Raw genomic sequence first — 13615 nt, 5'->3', positions numbered from 1 at the left:
GCCCTCCTGCCCTCCCTAAACCTGTCCCACCATATAAATTCCCCAACCCATTTCATGGCCACTTCCTCAACATTGCCATCTGCAGTGGTTTCTCTATTCCCATGGTCTCAAGGTAAACTCTGACCACCTCCTTGTATCTCTCACCACCCACATCCTCCGTCCAAACCCACTTCCTTTTGTGTCTATCTCTGGGGAAAAAACTCTCCCCTAAATCAGTTTCAACTGCAATTCCAAACTGCAAACCCCTTGGTCCTCCATTTACCCCAATAATTCTGCAGCCATCGATTTGCTTAATCACTCCCTAACCTTCACTTTTGATGCCCTGTCCACTGCAAAATCTTTACTCTCTCCCATCCCGGTCATTCCCCCACTATGGCCTTCATCTTCATTCCCTCAGGTCCAAAGGGAGCTGACATGAGCATTTAGCCATACATTACCAGTTCTGGGTAGATCACATCAGGCACTTGCAGGCCTCACTCTCCTATGCCAATGCCATCCACTATTCCAGGATCATCTTGGACAGCAAAGAAGACATCCAACTTCTTTTCTCCACTACCAACCCCTCGCCTTAAACCCCTCTTCACTGCCCCCTCCACCCTCATCTCCATCAACAAGTGTGAGGAGCTCATGGACTTCTTTGTCGTTAGAGACTGAGACCATCCATTAAATGGCCTCTCCTGCTTCCCCCCTCTCCCCTTGCCTGCCAAGCCAAACCTGTCACCAGTCTACCCCGTGACCTTGCCCTGAACTCACATCTTTCTCTAGTTTCTCTACCAATCTCCCTTCATGCCCTCTCCAAACTCATCTCATCGGTAGAAATATACTGAAAAAAGAAACTTTTTATTTACTGTTTTTAGCTATTATATATATTTTTAAAAGATACTGATGAGACTTGCTCTTTAACATAAAGGATAAAACTGCGCCAGTTAACAGCCAAGAGCATCATTGTTTGAAAATAAGCCACGTTCCCTGTGTACAACATTGGTTTTCAAATTCACACTTCAGTAAGTAATTTATGGAGCAATTAGGCAAAACATTTCTCCTTCTTACAAGCCGCATCAAACTCAGTCAATGTATTGGGGTCCGATTTTCAAGTTTCAACATGCTTTTAAAAAGCAGTTTCAGGCGTGTAGTCAGTCCCTTATGAATTCAGTTATTCACAGAGTTTTAAATTGCTTTAGAAATCAGTGTGGGCGTAAGGCAGCCTGAATGTGGACAGGGCAGCCATGAAACAAAAATCTTAACAGTAGACAGTTTCCCACTCTTCGCAGGACTCCAGTGAAACGGCAAGTGAGCATTTTGTTCAATCTACTTATTGTTCAGGTGAAATCCATTTGTTGAATCTTTGTCAAAACTTTGTATAGTGACCCAAAGTCCTTAAATTTAAACAAATCAAATCAATTGAAAACAACATAATAGATGCTATTAAGTTAGACAAACTGGCTGTACAATAATTGGAATTGGAGTGCATTCACAGAGGAGAAAACCTTATATGCAGCTAACAGATGCCCCTTCCTCTTAAAGCAATAATAACATCCATCTGAAACTATGTTTACCGAGCACTAATAATTCAAAAGGGTAGATTTTCCTGACCTTTGCCCACAGGGAATGCCCCATTTTTCCCAAGCGTTAAAGTCAGCAAAAGGGACGGAGACGCATTTCAACGACTCTCGACTCCTTTTACGTTGCCCCAGGATTTCCCAGACTTCCCTGGTGGGGAGGAGCAGAATCGTAGCTGGGCCTATGCCTGCAGTCAGCCCGGGCTCACCTCAGGCATGCTAATGAAGTGGGAGGGAGCTTTAATGGCGTCCCGTACATTTTTACTGGGTGAAAGCTCGCTGGACACTCCAGCACAGGTACATCCACTAAAACATAGAGCTGGAATTCCCTCTGTAAACCCCTTCCCCTCTCCACCACCTCTCTTCTTTTAAGACTCTCCTTAAACACCATCTCTTTGACAAAGCTCTGTGACGTGCCTTAGGACGTTTTCTGCATTAAAGGTGTTACGTAAATGCATGTTTGTTGTTGTTGTTGTTGTTGGTCGCCTTCTTACTCATCTGTTCCCAGATGCTACAGGTACAGCTTCATCATTGGCTGTTTCATCCTGCCAGGCATCCTGCATTTTTGTCCTATGGAATGGCGCTTTATCAGGTTTCCCCCCATGCCAGAGCATTGACATGGCCCTTATCAAAGTCACAAATGACATCCTATGTGACTGTCATTCTTGACCTGTCTGCAGCTGTTGACACAGTTGACCACACTATCCTCCTCCAACGCCTCTCCTCTGTCACCCAGCTGGGTGGGACTGTCCTCGCCTGGTTCCATTCCTATCTATCCAGTCGTAGCCAGAGAATCACCTGCAATGGTTTCTCCTCCCACTCCCGCACGGTTACCTCAGTAGTCCCCCGAGGATCTATCCTTGGCCCCTTCCTATTTCTCATCTACATGCTGTCCCTTGGCGACATCATCCAAAAACACAATGTCAGGACAGTCCCACCACCTCTCTTGACCCCTCCACTGCCTTTGCTTTGTCACACTGCTTGTCCGACGTCCAGTACTGGATGAGGAGAAATTTCCTCCAACTGAATATTGGGAAGACCGAAGTCATTGTCTTCGGTCCCTGCCACCAACTCCATTCACTAGCCACCAATTACATCCTCTACCCAGCCACTGTCCGAGGCTGAACAAGACTGTTCGCAACCTTGGCATCCTATTTGATCCTGAGATGAGCTTCCGACCACATATCCGCTCCATCACCAAGATCGCCTATTTCCATCTCTGTAACATCGCCCGTCTCCGCACCTGCCTCAGCTCATCTGCTGCTGAAACCCTCATCCATGCCTTTGTTACCTCTACACTCAACTATTTCAATGATCCCCTGGCCGGCCTCCCACCTTATACCCTCTGTAAAATTAAGCTCATCCAAAACTCTGCTGCCACTATGCTAACTTGCAACAAGTCCTGTTCACCCCTCAACCCTGTGTCACTGACCTACATGGCTCCCTGTCTGACCACGCTTCTATTTTAAAATTCTCATCCTTGTTTTCAAATCCCTCCATGGCTTCATGCCCCCCTATCTCTGTAACATCCTCGAGCCCTACAACCCTCCGAGATCTCTGCGATCCTCCAATTCTGGCCTCTTGCGCATCCCTGATTTTCATCGCTCCACTATTGGTGACCGCGCCTTCAGCTGCCTAGGCCCTAAGCTCTGGATTTCTCTCCCTAAACCTCTCCGCCTCTCTACCTCTCTCTCCTCTTTTAAGAAGCTCCTTAAGACCTACCTGTTTTACCTGTCCTAATACCCCCTTATGCAACTCAGTGTCAAATTTTGTTAGATAGCGCTCCTGTGAAGCGCCTTGGGATGTTTTACTATATTAAAGGTGCTATATAAATGCAAGTTGTTGTTGTTGTTTGTTTGTTTAGAGTGCCAAACACACAAAGTCTCCTTCCACCACTTCTTGCAGCAGAACTTCCATTTTGCCATCTGTCAAACAGGGAATTTGGCTGTTGCATCCCCTCATCACTTGCCCATGAACTTTATTTCCTGCCTCCACATTTGTTTTACCATCCACTGGTTTCTGTCAGACACCTCATTTGCCCCATACAGCCTTGGGACATCCAGAAACACATTTTTACTCTTTTACATAAGTGTCCCTTTAAATGTCACTGCAGCACTTAAGAGCTGCTAACATACTGGCTACTCCACACCCTGCCCCTTTGATGAGCTCCCAGTTGGTGCCCAATCCAGACCTAGAGCGCGCTGTGCTTATGAAATTAGGATCGACCCCAGAAGATCCAGTGACTGACCGGAGATTCACAGGGATTGACTGTGGGCTGTTCTTGCAGGTGTAAAGTGTACTGTCCAACGATTCCCACTGAAAAAAATCACAGGCATCAGAAAATCAAGCAGTAAAGACAAATTATTGTTCACAATGTTATTTTAATGTATGTGTTAACTTGGTTATTTTACATGGGTTGATGACTCCATTAAAACGACAGAAGAATGTCGTATGACCACATTAAGCACTAAGCCACTAATATTGCCAACAGTAATTTCTAAATTTAAAAGTTTGAACCAGGAAATTTGCACTCTGCTGAATTATAAGACTGGATAGTTCTAATTAGTGTTGTGGAGATGGTAGGTAACAAATGGATAACTCTGTCTTTCAATGAGTTATTGCCTCAGTCTGCAGCACATGTAGTTCAATGAATTTTGAATCTTTTAATTATCAGGAGAAAGTTGATCTTGGTGTTGGTATTCTGGGATGTTTGAGGTAATGGAGCAGAGCTTCTATTCTGAATGATTGTTGTTCAAATGAGTTTTACTATACATTTATGTAGATGTTTTATCATGGCGGATTACCTAAATTGTTTTGTGCTAGAATTGAGTTGATGGGAAACCGATATATTTTAATTAAGAAACCGAGATAAAGGGCCTAGGTCACCACCAAGGTTGAAAATAGGAGAGAAGATGAACTAAAAGTTGTGGTTAGGTGATGTCAAACTTGAGTTTTGATTCATGTAGATTACAGGATTGTTCTATTCACAGCCCTGGTGGGGACACCAACATTTTTAATGAAAATTCTCAACTCATATTAGTTCTGAACTAATCAAGTATTTAGTCCAAAGAATAAACCCATCTTCTGTTGCTGATTTAAAAGCACCTTTGACGTGACTGAATTTAAATGGAGCTGGTGTCACAGTTTGATTTGAACCCTCAATTGTCTGCTATTTTATAGTATTCACTAGCATATGTGCTGGCCTTTAATCTGTTTGATGCATTTTTTAATGCAATGTAAATAGCAGCAAGATTTAGCCCTTCAAGGTCTCCAGTCCTTCAGCACCAAAACATAATACAATACCTCCATTACTCTGATTTTGTGAGTCCAGTAAAACGGGGCTGTACTTTCCCGTGCCGATTGCAGGGAGGACTGGCCTTGCCAAATTTTGCAAGACATGCCCTGCCCATTTCATTTGAATTGGCTCCCTGCACATGGAAAACATACACTTGGGGTCTTGCCTGAAAGCTGGTTGGCTGCAAGCTGCAAAATTAGGCAAAAGATTGCTGCTCACCCTTAAAGGGGAGTTGCCTGCAAAAGAGAGCAACAGAGTTGGCAGCATCAAGTGAGCAAGAAGTGCAGAGAAGGAGGGGCCCTGTTTGGTACCTAAGGGTAACCACCTGTTAAATCCCAAGCGTAACTTGCATGGGTGGAGGCTGCTGACTGAGGGAATGCATTTCTGAGGTCTACCGTACCTAGGAGCAAAGGAGGAGGAAGTTCAATGGCATCACCAGAGGTGCCAAGGTTCAATGTAGAAACCATTATATGCATGTGTACTCTTTCTTTATACAAGACATGGACCCAAAGCATGCATAGAGCATTTACACCTTTTTGCAGAACTGTTTAATTCACAGAAGCTGCATGGCACAATTGCAGTGCGGGACTACAATACCATGCATGCAGCACTTCATAGATCATCCGGAAAAGAATACTGGCAGACAAAACAATACACAAGCTAATTTGAAAAGGACTAGCACAGCGATGGAGGCCACAGATATATAGCTTGTAGTGCCCAGGGACTTGCTATCATCTTTGTAAATGTGCTCTCTTTACAGGCCAAAGCAGCTTACAATTATTGGAAGGGAAACCAGGACAGGTTATGAAAGAACACGTGACAGAGATGGAGGTGATGTGGGAGTGGATTAACTGGCTTTCTTTAGGAAACATTGCATTCATGATTTGCTTTATGCATCTGTACACAGCTGGGTGGCTATTGTTACTGACGTCCTCAGTGGCAGCCTGGAATGACCCCAAAATGTAAAAACCTATGTTCGACAGAATAGTGTGAAATTTTGTTTGATAATGTTCCTGTGGAGCACCTTGGGATGTTTTACTATGTTAAAGGCGCTATATAAATGCAAGTTGTTGTTGTTGAATAGGAATTGTATCTATGTTCCTTTGGGAATTAGTTGCTAAAAGGATGTTTGGAGCTGAGCACTGGGTTTCACTAAATCACCAAGCTGGAATAGGAAATAGCATCTTGAATGGGAGATGGATTGGTTTGAACTGGAGGCCACAGAAACAGTTAGCTCACCCCTACTTTGTATGCTGTAAAATGGAGTATCTCCACAATAAAATAATTTTCATGCTAGGTGAATTCATACAACATTGGAACACAATTTTCTCTCCTTCCACAAAAATTACTCTTTGTTTATGGTCACATCAAATGGTAAGATATGAGGTTGCAAATTCATTTAAGGAAACTTTTTAACAACAACCTTAAAGTGTGATGCTATCTTATGAGTGCTTTGGGCCCCATGTGACATTCCCTCCTCTGCTATTTTAACAGAAGCGTCAACTTGTTTATTTTGAATGGGTTAAAGCTTCCGTTAAAATGCAGAGGAAGTAATTTCACCACATTAAGCTTTTGTGCGGTAGTATTCTATGGCATATTTTCAAGGTTGATAGGGAAACTATTCCTCCCGTTCCCCCATTGCAGACAGGAGCAATGCACCCAAAGTGTGCTGCTCATGGCTAGCCAAGGATTGCTCGGATATTTTGCGTGGACCATTTTCAATTAGCTCTACTTTGATAATTGTTCTCAGGTCTGAAGTGTGTCAGACACCCGACCTCCTGGCTTCCAATAGAGGTCAGCAGCCAGGAGATCCCAGTTGGCCTAAAACATCCCAGGTAGAGTGAAACATTTCAAAAGGATCCTTTCTTTGAGTTTTTGACCTCTGCCCTTACATCCCAGCAGACTTTCCAGATGGTATGGAACTGGGGGCAGGCCATAGTGCTATGTTTTCTGGGTGCCCACCCAATATTGGATCAAAGAAATGAGTCAGGAGGTTGGCAATGCCCCTTCCTGCCTCATTTTAATTGCTCTGACTGGCCTGCTCTACCCCCCCCCACCCAGGATAGCCTTAGAAATCTCAGATCAACATCCGAGACCTGGCGATCTGGCATTCCCTGGTGGCAAAGGTCAGGAAATTTGTTCCTTTTTATGTTTTGGTGTGTTTAAAAAAAAATACAGATTATGTCACTATGGAGTTGCCAATAGGGAGCAGTGAACTGTGGAAATCATTAAGTTTCTGGTCCCAGGAGGGGTGGAATCCACTTGCTTTCTGAGATTCTGAGGTATATCTTCCAGGTCTCAGTGTTGTTTCATTTTGCCCTATCACAATGTTTTTCATCACCTATTTTATACAAACACAACAGGTTTTTTTAAGTTAACCAAACACATTTATGATATGTCTTAGCTAACTGGTTAAGCACAAAGTTAATAAAGTCTATAGGTTAAGCAAATACCATTCTACGTAGCGTATAAACATCATCAGGTAGAAGGTGACTAAACCAAATAAAGCACTCATGGTGAAGCCGCCATAAGTCATTTGATGGTTTACCTAAACTACCGCTTTACAGGATATCATATTGCACATCTGTTTACAAACATGGTAAAGTCGTACCAGATGTTAATCAAACTATCACATAATCAATGACATGTAAGGACTAACTTCCACCAGCAGAGGTCTCTATGGCTCTATAACGTTGAGACCAGTTATCTGGGCAAAGCAGATGAGCTAATTGAAAAAAATGTTATTTGTGCAGCCTTTTTCAAAATAACTAACCTGACCTTTTTGAAATAATCATTCTTTATTTTGCCACACAACAGAATTTTAAAACTGTCACCAGCACTTGCAATACATTTTGATTAGTTCAGATCTCAGCAAAAGGAATATTTGCAAAACCGCAATTGCTTTCTTCCCATGTACTGTTCAGTAAGAGATCAGGTTTCACATTTCTAGCGAGAGTTTTAATGTGATTCTGGCTTTTGAGTCATCCTACCTAAACCGATTCAAATTAAAAAGATGGCCTCGGTTTATCCAATAGGAAGAATTCAATGCAGCTTTATCACCTCCAGAATTCTTCACGGTCACCATGCCAGCATTCCCACTTCCATCTTCCACAAACTACATCCTATCCAAAATGCAACAGGACATGTCCTCCCCTGCACAAAGTCGGATGCCCCAATTGCTTACCAAGCTCCACTGGCTCCCTGTGTCCCGGTGATTCAATTTGAGATCCTTGCCCTTGTCTTTAACGCCCTCCATGGCCTCATCCCACCCTACCTCAGTCAGCTGGTCCATCTGTCCATCTTTGTGCACAATTCTGTTTCTGTGACACTGGCTTACTCCTTTTTCCTTGCTCTCTCCTCTCTCCTATCAGCAGCCACTCCTTCACCAACTGTAACCCAACCCTTTGGAGCTCTGACCCTTGACACCTCTGCCTTGTCAGTTCCAGTTATCAAAAGGCTCCCTAACACATTACTATTTGTCCATGCTTTCACTCCTCTCTGTCCCTCTCCCCCCAGCTCTGCTCACACTCTTATTTTGTGGTCTACATAAAGGACTCTGTGTCATCTTATTGTACATGAGGATTACTATATAAGCATGAGCTGTTTTTGCTATTATTGATGAAGTACCCTTTAACTCTTAACTCACTTCAAAGATATCAAGGCCACATTTTAATGTATTTTTAACAACTATGCATTACCAGGTACCAGCTTGGCTTGGTGGTAGCCCTCTCATCTCTGAGTCAGGAAATTGCGAGTTCAAGCCCCACTCTAGGATTTGAGCGCATTATCCAGAGTGACACTTCAATACTGAGGGAGAACTGCATTGAGGCCATGTTTCAGATGCGATATTAAACTGAGGCTCACCACCCTGTGCAGGGTGCGTGAAAAATATCCCTTGACACTTTTTTACAGAAGATCAGAGAGTTCTTCTGGTGTTCTGCCTACCATTCATCACTCAACTAACATTCTGTAGTGCAGGCTATCGAACGTTAATCATGTCCACATGAGAGGTGGCGATAAGCATACTGGAAATCATGGAAAGGACATGGTAATTTTAAGGTAATGATATTTTATCCATTTCTAAACCAATTTTCTCAGAACACATGGGAACTGAATCTGGGATCTGGCTGGTCTGTGCTACATCATTTACCCACTGAGCCATCAGGGCAGCTCTAACAACATTATTTTGATTTTATTGGCACCATATTGATATACTATAATTTTATAAAGTCATTTGGGAGCGTTTACATCAACAATTACAGCACCTTCTGTAAAATTTAGCCAAAATTCCAGTTATGAGATATACAAAGAACAGTTTTAGGGGAATGAGTTTATGGGAATATGCTGTCACCATGTAAGTAAGTGTCTCTCTGTCCTACTATGACATTTTTCTTTCTCGTGCTATGTTTCTTATCCAATTTTCTGCCCTCCCCTTCCTCTCTGAAGGTGCTGATTCCTCACCGGGGTAGGGTTGTACAGGTGCCAGGCTCCCTCCAATACTCCTCCCAAGTTGCCATTATGTGTGACCTTTAAAACTGAGTGACACCAGGCAATTTGGCAGTAGGGGACATAACAGGTGAGTCTGATCATCCTTATCCACCTCGCCAGCCATTGTCTCAGGTTGAAGCTGACAGTTCAGAACCTCAGTTTCCTATTTACCTCGAGCTGAGCTTCCAACCCCATGTCTTCTCCATCACAAAGACTGCCTACTTCCACCTCCATAACATCACCCGTTTCTGCCCTTGCCTCAGCCCATCTGCTGCTGAAACTATCATGGGACCAGGGATGAAAGACTTCGGTTACATGGAGAGACTAGAGAATCTGGAGTTGATCTCCTTTTGTAGAGAAGGTTAACGGAAAATGTGATAGCGGCGTTCAAAATCATGAAGGGTTTTGAGAGAGTAAATAAGGAAAAACTGTTTCTGGTGGCAGAAGGTTTGGTAAGCAGAGGACACAGATTTAAGGTAATTGGCAAAAGAACCAGGGGCGACATGAGAAAAAAAAATTACGCAGAGAGTTGTTATGATCTGGAATGCACTGCCTGAAAGGGTGGTGGAAGCAGATTCAATAATAACTTTCAAAAGGTAATTGAATAAATACTTGAAGTGGAAAAATTTGCAGGGCTATGGGGAAGAGCAGGGGAGTGGGTCTAATTGGATAGCTCATTCAAAGGGCTGGCAGAGCCATGATGGGCCGAATGGCCTCCTTCTGTGCTGTATCATTCTACGATTCTATGATTTTATGCCTCCAGACTCGACTATTCCAATCCTCTCCTGGCTGGCCTCCCATCCTCCATGAATATCAAATCATCCAAAACTCTCCTTGTAGCTCAGGTATCTCTCCTTGTAGAGATTGCCTATTTCCACCTCCGTAACATCGCCCGTCTCTGCTCCTGCCTCAACTCATCTGCTGCTGAAACCCTCATCCATGCCTTTGTTACTTCTATACTGGACTATTTCAATGCTCTCCTGGCAAGCCTCCCACCTTGTACCCTCTGTAAACTTGAGCTCATCTAAAACTCTGCTGCCCGTATCCTATCCTTCACCAAGTCCCACATACCCATCATCCCTGTGCTCGCTGACCTATATTGGCTCCCGATCTGCCAACGCCTTCGGTTTGAATCATTTCATGGCCTCATCCCTCCTTATCTCTGTAACTTTCTCCAGCAATACAACCCTCGAGGAACTCTGCATTCCACCAGTTCTGGCCTCTTGTGTATCCCCCACATCATTCGGCCCACCATTGGCAGCTGTGCCTTCTGCATTCTAGGCCAAGACAATTTATAAATTATTACTATAGAAAGTAAAGGGTGAATAAAAGGTTATAATATAACCTCCCTGATTAAATTATAATCATGCTACTCACTTTCAATCAGCCAGAATTCTATCTATTAAACTAAAAAGAAGGTTTAATTACTTCTGCTTTAAAGCTTTTCATAGAGGACAGATATTTCTGGTGCTTATAAACAATTAAATGGATGGGAAATTTTAACTCTCTCCTGCTGGGCGGGAACGGAGCGGGCGAGCAATTAAAACGGAGCGGCTCCATTTCCCAGTCCATTCCCGCTGTTCTCCGATTTTAATGTCGCCGGCTTTGGCGGCGGATGAGGCGTCCACCAAACTCAGGTGGGAGCCTTGTGCATAAATGCTAATCGGGTCCTATGACGTCAATAGGAACAGATAGGTGAAGAAATTTCCTTTGTGTGGCCAAGAGGAGCAGGAGTGCTTCTCCGGGTCCCACAAGAAAAGCCGCTTAGCCTACCCCGTACTTCCCCCCATCCCCTCCCTATCCCCTCCCTTCTGCAAGACCCTCCCTGTCACCTACCTGGAAGCCAGGGGAGACCCTCACCCATTGCAGGAAGCCGCTCTGTCACTTGGGACAAAGTGTGGCCTCCACCACCCCCCTCCTGACGGTCAAAGTCACCAACCTGCACACTCACCCCGGGGTCCGGAGACATGTGCCTACCTTGCGGACCCCCTCAGATGTACATATTGCGGATGGGGGCCGTCGTAGCTGCAGTCATGACCCCCTGGGAGGGCGAACAGCATCACCAGCCTCGCCATCCACCTCTGACACGTGGAGCTCCACAACAGAGTGCTGTGACACATCCACCTGTACAGCAGGAGGGAGGGCTACCGCAGAGAGAGACGCGTCGCAGAGGGCACTACCCTCGCCACAGGGTCCACAGACCGAGGCGCAGCTCCCCGGACCTCTCCGAGCTGCAGTGCACACGGAGGCGCAGATTCACTCGACATGTAGTCGTGGAGATCTGCAGACTCTTTCATGCCGAGCTGCTCCTGGCTGGCCCCAGCACCATCTGCTTACCTGTCGCTGCCAAAGTCACCACTGCCCTCCACAACTTCTCCTCCGCATCCTTCCAGGGTGCAGCCGGGTACACCGCCGAAGTCTCTCAGTCGTCTGCGCGGAAGAGCCCTGCGAATACACCTGCACCTACTCTGCAGTGACACAATGGGTGGCATCAGTGGTGGGTCCTCATAGTGATACCCAGGAGCGGGCATTATTGCACAAAACAGACAGGATTCGCGGAGACATGGCAGTGGTGGTGCCAAAATAATGTGTGATGTGAGTTGTTCTGAAATTCAATATAGGTAACACCCATGACAAACCCTCAAACACCCTTGTGCATCCCCTTCATGCTCACGACACGTTTGCCTTACGCTGCCTACTGCACATATGTGATGCATGCCCTGTGGCTGCAGCACAGCTGGTGGCAGGTTGAGTGAGGCTGGCCGTGAGAGAGATGCACGAGAGGGTGAGTATGGGATAGAGCCATGAGGTTATATGAGATTGGGTTGCGTGTTAGTGGCGGGGTGAGTACTCGCGAGGTGAGTAGGTGCAGGTAAGATGAGGATGGGGTTTGAGTGGGTATGAGGGGTGATGTGACAGAGTGGTGTTGGCGGTGCCGAAGGAGATGTGGGGTGGGGGCAGTGTTGTGGCAGACGGAGTGTAGAGGAAAGACTACATGTTCTCACTGTGGCTGACCTACTGCGGTCATTGGAGCGCCTCCTGCACTGTATGCAGGTGGGCGATATGTTGGTGGTGCAGGTGACCTCCTCTGCCAGCTCGAGCCAGGCCTTCTTGGTGGCAGAGGCAGGCCGCTTCCTCCTGCCCGCCGGGTGGAAGAGCTCTGTCCTCCCCCTCCTCCTCACCCCATCTGATGATACCTGGGGTGAGGCATCATTAAACTGGGAGCAGCCTTCCCCCTGGGCTGCTCCATGCTGTAATGTGTTCTATTGGTTGCAGCATCTGTCAGTGGAGGACTGCCCCTTTAACTAGAGAGCCTCCAGCTGACAGATCTTACTGCGCATGCGCAGCCCGCCCGACGCGCAGACCAGCAGCGCGGAGCCCGGAGGAGCAGGTAATTGGATCCAATTAGTGGATTGCCTGCTACGATCGCGCGGGCAACCCACTAATTTCTCCGAGCGTGTTGACCACGCTCCCGAAACCCAACCCGCCAGAAACCCCCAGGCGTGGTAAAATCGGGCCCAATGTGTTTCAACTGCCTCCCTGGGCACTTCATTCCCTTCATTAGTGTGGAAAGTAAAAGAAAGAAAGAAAGAACTTGCATTTATATAGCGCCTTTCACGACCTCAGGACAACCAATTAAGTACTTCCGAAGTGTAGTCACTGTTGTAATGTAGGAAACGCGGCAGCCAATTTGCGCACAGCAAGGTCCCACAAACAGCGATGATTTAATGACCAGATCATCTGTTTCTAGTGTTGGCTGAGGGATAATGTTGGCCAGGACACCGGGGAGACCCCCCACCATTCTTCTTCGAAATAGTGCCATGGAATCTTTTATGGCCACCTGAGAGGGTGGATGGGGTCTTGGTTTAACGTCTTATCTGAAAGTTGGCACCTCAGTATTGCACTGAAGCATCAGCCAGGATTATATGCTCAAGTCTCAGCAGTGGGGCTTGAACCCACAAACTTCTGATTCAGAGGTAATTAAATCTAAGTTGCCTGTCCTTTTTTGAACTTGAAGGTGTGTCCCTTATTGTAGAGTTTGTGATTGTACCAAACATATTACTAGGTTTCAGTTTGGCTTTATGCCATAGGGTCTTGAATATTGCAACAGCATTTCCCCTGGGTTTTGTCTATTAAGTTTAAACATTCTCAACTTCCATAGCATCTACTTGTAGCTCAGGTATCTCTACTTGTACCATCTCCAAAGCCAAGATGTCCTTACTCTACAATGGTGATGTAGTGCTCCAGATGGGATTTGACTAATGGTCTGTAC

Source organism: Heptranchias perlo, chromosome 29, assembly GCF_035084215.1.
Source record: "Heptranchias perlo isolate sHepPer1 chromosome 29, sHepPer1.hap1, whole genome shotgun sequence".
Lineage (NCBI taxonomy): Eukaryota > Metazoa > Chordata > Chondrichthyes > Hexanchiformes > Hexanchidae > Heptranchias > Heptranchias perlo.
This window is presented reverse-complemented; position numbering follows the sequence as displayed.